The sequence below is a fragment of the Phalacrocorax aristotelis genome, chromosome Z (assembly GCF_949628215.1).
Source record: "Phalacrocorax aristotelis chromosome Z, bGulAri2.1, whole genome shotgun sequence".
Taxonomy (NCBI): Eukaryota; Metazoa; Chordata; class Aves; order Suliformes; family Phalacrocoracidae; genus Phalacrocorax; species Phalacrocorax aristotelis.
The window spans coordinates 67,954,558-67,960,557 of NC_134311.1; positions in this window are offsets into that span (position 1 = coordinate 67,954,558).

Below are 6,000 nucleotides of genomic sequence, written 5' to 3' on the forward strand. Positions count from 1 at the left end.
CCCATACACATTGTTGGTTGAGTCAGTTTTCCAATATATAGAAGAAAACCTGGAGTCTGTAAATGTGAGAAATTTGTCCTGTTTTCTAGTCCTCTTGCAGTAGATCATTGCTATTATTTTTTGATTAGCATGCGAAGTTAATACCCTGTGATAATTTGTAGAAACACAGTAACTGAAATTTACACTTCCCCAGCCTCTCCTGTGAAAAATAATGATCAGGCTCAGGACTAAAGCACTGGACTTTTCTCACTCTCCCTCCGATTCAGTTTATACAAGAATTTTTCTACTAACATTTTTCACAGGACCAATACTTCACTACTGAATAAAGATTTATATTGCGGTTTCCTAGAATAATCTTCAAGAAGGAAGAAGTATTTCCTCCCTCACAAATCCCCTCACTCCATGCACACACAACAGCGTGCTCTGAATAGGACGAACAAAAATTAGTAAGGATATGATTACTTTACTAGAGAAAGCCTACTCTCCTCCCGCACCAACAAGATATTATAGGTCAAGTCAAGTAAGGTCAAGTGAGTTCTTGTCGTGTCCAGGATCCCTGATTTATTCAGTCAGCTGTTCACTGTCATGCAGCACGGTGGGGTGAGTGTCAATACTGAGATAGTGCAAAGCGAGTGGACGCGTTGATTTAAACTAGGGGCTCATGTTCACTTGAAACACATGCTGAGCCCTGCTGGGTGATTATGGATGTCATGGGGAGTGTGGGATGAACAGTATATTAGCACACATAATTTATGTACGAGGCTTGCTTTGCCTTCAAGAAGGTAGCCCTTGTAATGGGGAAGTCCTGTGGGTTCCCCTTAGCCCTGTTATCCCAAGATACAAAGGACACAAATGCAGAAGAGATGCTGCAGTAAAACCCAATGCCTCTCCTCTTAACCAACCTACCCAAGGTCAGACAGAAGAACAGAAACACAGCTAGGACATGAAGGCATGAGTTCCTGGTTGTCAGTACCTGCCAGCTCGGTGGGGTATATTACTTCCTAGCTCATGTGAAACTACATTTCCAAGGGCTGCAGTTTCACGTTTCTATTGAAAAGGTGAAGTATATATGCAGATTTGTAGTGATGGTGTTATGCAAGCAAATGATGGCATCAACTCCGCAACTTTTTTTTTCCTTACTTGTATCGGTAGATTTTTATATTTGGCAGTCCTTTTATTAGGGATTAGGCGTATTTGTTTATGCTGATCTTTTTCACTCCTTTTTTATAAATACACATTTTCTGTGGGCAGAATGCAAAGTGGAACAGTTGCTGAAAAGGATCTGATGCCTATCAGAACATCCTGCACTTTCTTTAAGGCACTACTTTTTGGTATCCTCAGATGTTACAGGCATGTTTTTCAACAGCTTAGGTGTCAAGGGCCACACTTCAAGTGGTAGGTGCAGTCATTCATCAGATTTGGAGTAGGAGGTACTACAGCAATTGTATCACTGTCCAAAATTTCAATTTGTTATAGTAAGTGTATATGGGAACTAGACGGTTATGTATGCATGCATTTTTGTGCATTACCTTATGCAAAAACAGAATTTAAAACAGACTTCTTTAATAAGTCTGGTCACACTGTGGTGCAAAATACCTGGAAACCAAATTACCTACAACTTGGGTTACCAAGAAGCCTTATATATTGTGGGTAAAACCATGGCGCAGATGAATTGAGCGGCAAAACTTCCACTGACACCAACACACACAACTTTTCTCAATATGAAAATGGTATGAAGATGGGCTGACACTAGAGCAGAATGAAACAATCAACTTCTAGCTGCAATATAGTATAATTTTGTCTAAATGATCCTGATCTGGGTCTGTCCAAAGCCTATTATGCTTCCACTTCCCACAGAGTGTAGTGGCTTTTGTGCAAAACCCTTCAATGCCTAAGTCTGCTTTTCTGCACAGCCTTCCATGGGAGCTGCGGCAGAGCACAACACTAGGCTGACACTTTGATAAATGCACCGAAAAAGCATCTGCTCTGTGGAGTAAAGGGAAGAGAGAAGATGTCAAAATAACGGGAAACAGTGCTAAAAATTACTTTTCTTTATAGACTTTCATACCACTGGAGCCAGAGGAGCTGAATACCGTCAGGTAAAGCAGATGGAACTTCATGGCTGTGCTGTGTATCTGGAGCCCTGCAAGTACTTCCACTAGTTTCTCTTTGCAGAACTCTATCTCATTTTGAATTTCAGGTTCAGGAAAGAATTTCCAGTTTCCATTTCTATTCAGTTCCTGAAACATCCACCAATTCATTTATTTCTGATATCAAAACCATTAAATAACACCATTGCAACTTGGAACTTCGCCCAAGGCAGATCAAAAAGGCTGAGTCTTTGTGCGAAGTACCAATGCTGCTGGGGCACAAAAGGTCATTGTTGTTCTAATTTTTAGCTTCAATAGAGAGAATATTTGATGATGAATATTTAGTGGCCTTCTCCGTGGAAGACCTGTTTCCAGACCTGCTTAGGTTATGGATCTGAACAGCAAAATACTCAGGCACACGCACAACTTCTAACAACTGAGTAATCTCAGTGCTTTGGGCTCCACTGCTGAAGTGAGCGGGAGTCTTGCCATTGAATTTTATAGGAGCATTATCAAACCGTAAGTGCTTTGCTGGTTCAAGGCCAATATTTCCTCAGACTTTAGAGGAAGCCAGATTGGGCCCAATCTCTGCACAGCCTCTCCTAGAAAGACCAAAATAAAAACAAATGATACTAAGCAACAGGAATGCACGTAGCATGGAGGAAAGGATTGTTGAACACAAGACAGGTGGAGGAAGCATCAGTCATTGTTTAGGAGAGAATGGTGGCAGGTTGTTTTCTTCACAATATCCTTTATGCCGAGTTTTACAGACAGACAGTTTGTCCATGTAGCAAACAAGCATCTGTCTGACAGAGATCCAGACAGACAAATAAGCCTGCCACAGAGCCAGTGCTGCAGCCTTTCTCCAGCAGAAGGGGCTTATGCTGCACTGGTTAGTGAGTGGACTGCGAGAAATACTGTGTGCACTAATCATCCATTTCACACACCTGTAGCAGCAGTGAGCAGGATCAGCCCCAGCTACAGGCATTGCAGACAACTAACTGTGGCAACCTCCAGCAGCAGCAGAACATGCACATCCCTTTTGCTCCTTTGGTCTGTACCTGCAGCCAGGGCAAAGGGAGAGGTGAGAGTTGGGGGGGCAGCCGCTGCTTAGTGCTGGGCCTCTCCCCTCACACCACGTACCCACACATCTCTCCCACAGCAACCCAAGCTGCAGTCCAGAAATATCCACATCTGCCCCTGGTGGGGACAACCTTTCTGGAGCAGCAATAGCTAGGTCCTGAGCCAGCCTTGCCCTAACAAGTCCACAACAGCATTTCAAAGAAGTCATTGAGTCTATATTACAGTATTATTTGACTTAATACAGCTCTGTTCAAACTGTGTTTGGTTCTATGGTACTCTACTCACATTAAGAAATTCTTCCCATGTTAGGAATTATGTAGACACCCATTTTGCCTGATCCATGTATCATTTATATGCACTCTAAGGTTGCTATATTCTGTGCATGCCGCACTGTAAGCTTTAATGTAGCATCTACTACATGGGAAGACATAACTGTGGCGAGTGATCAACATAGTTCCTCTAAGCCAGCTGAATCCTCCAACACAGTCTCTCAGGTCCAAGACTGCTGACTGGTATCTTAAATAAGGAATAAAGCAACATATTTTCATTTTTTTCTAGTAATCAGGTTTGGGGTTTTTTTTTTCCTCTGTTGTGGCTGTTTTAGACAATGCCTCATTAGGTAAAAAACAGCAGGTATACACTTTTAGTCTGACTCTGTTACTCCTTTAAGAGTAATACAGTCATATGTGTTCCTACTCCCATTGAAGTCGGTATGATTATATTTCTGGGTAAGATTTATTATTCTAAAGCTGCAAAACCCAGACCCTTGATTTTCTGCTATATTTCCTTCAGTGGGATAGCCCATGCTGGGAGAACATTTATCTACTCCTCTCATTCCATTCAACCACACAATTAGCTAACTCTTTTAGGCACATGTATCTTTTTATGAAATACAAGCCAACTACTTGGTTGTTTCTCTTGCTCTGTTGTTTTAAGCCAATTAAAATCAATGCTGTACAGAGCATATGAACAACCCGGCTCCATGAAAGGCACATACCTTGAATTGCTAACCAGCTCTGGATAGACCACAGAATGCATTTTAAATGACAATGTCACATGCAGCTTGTGGGTGAGTAAGAAGCTATGCCACTATGATGCCTCTGGAAATAAGTGCTACTGTTTTCCCTAGGCACTTCATGACCTTGTGTGTTGATCTCAGTCCATTTTCCAGGACTGTAAATAAGAGCACTTGGAAAAGCTTTTCTGTTCACACATTTGTAGTTACGAGGGAGAAGTCCTGAATGGAAGCATGGCATCCATCAGGCAACCACAGCAGGTGGCACAGGACAGACTGCATTAAGCAGATCCTACAACTGGGACTTCTACAGCATTTTACTGTGGCAACAACTGAATATATATTTATCAAACAACATTAAATAGAAAAAAATTTTTCCTATGCACAGTAGTAAGATGGCAAGTTTCCAGTCAGCAGTTTTACTGTTGGCAGGGAAGTCACTTGCTGGGGTCACCAAACTGCTGGGAATCTGCAATTACTTTTACGATATTATCTAGAAGCGCTTCAGTGACCCAATAGGAAAATTTGTTTGGGCACCTATATACTCTAAGATGAACTGCTTCATTGATAGTGTTGTAAAAGTGTTATAAAAGTTACCTTTTTCCCCTTTTTCAGTTTCACAAGTGGTGATATTTTGTGTTTTCACTATTAGTTTCTATTTGTGTTGTTCTGTTCAGGGCTATCCATGCTGAATGACTAAGAAGCAAGTAAGATTACAAAGTAGCTTTTATCAGTTACAGATTTTTTTCATATTGCCTATGCTATGCTAGTGTGATAGGAAAAAGGCTGCCAGTAGAGTGGCTGAGTGCTGATCTGAACTATCTCTAGTTGTGAAGGCAGAAAAGAAGCCTCACAAAACCGCAGCCACTCTATCACTTTCACATAAGGAGAAGAAAACCCTGACATGGAAAATGACATCTACAAGACACATGCTGCCAAAACAAGGAAGCTCTAAGTCCTCGACACCTGTACCTATCAAAAACACTATTGCAATTATAGTGAGCGCATCACTTTTTAAAAAGAAAAATCTCCATCATCCCCACTGTTTCCTGGAATCACCTTCAGTAATTTCAGACACATAGAAAAGAAGAAAAAATAGAAGCAGAAATAAGTAAATGGGAGACAGCTATGATTGTTGGCAAAGTTTCTGCTTCTTCCTTCCTGTAATCTTTATAGATTACATCACCTGCACATTGTTCTATGAACAGCTAAAACTCCATATCTACACTTGCAAGGCCTACACTGCCTACCCTAGCTTGCCTTGCGGCTGCCACCCAATTCTGAGACCAAATAAAACACAGGAGATGGGCCCTTTCTAATGGCCCCATTTCAAACTGCCAAAACGTATTGCAAAATTTTCAAACAAGTGCCCTTTTTTCACCACATTGGTCCTTGTACTAGGAGCAGCTCCCTGCAAGCAATCACAAAGCTGCCTCACCATCCTCCTTCAGATTCCCCCTTAAAATTTCCTTTTGTGGTGATGTCCACCAAGAGCTGATCATGGCAAAGCACTGAGATTGTAGCTTGTCCCCCTCTTGCCTGTCCAGCTGCAGCCTGACTTTCTCTCCTGTACTTCTACACTAAGCCCGTCAAGACATGAGGGCTTACCCCGACAGTCAGTGGCACTGAGAAATGAGGATAACTCTTTCTTTCACAATAGCCACAATATTGAAGGGTTTAATTAAAACACATTATAGCCTGTCAATGGCTTCTATGATCTCACAAACCTCCCCGAGTACAACAGCCCTTCCAAATTCCACATTAGGGAGGAGATTTCTCTTACAGGGATGAGGGGAATAAGGCCAAAAGCCC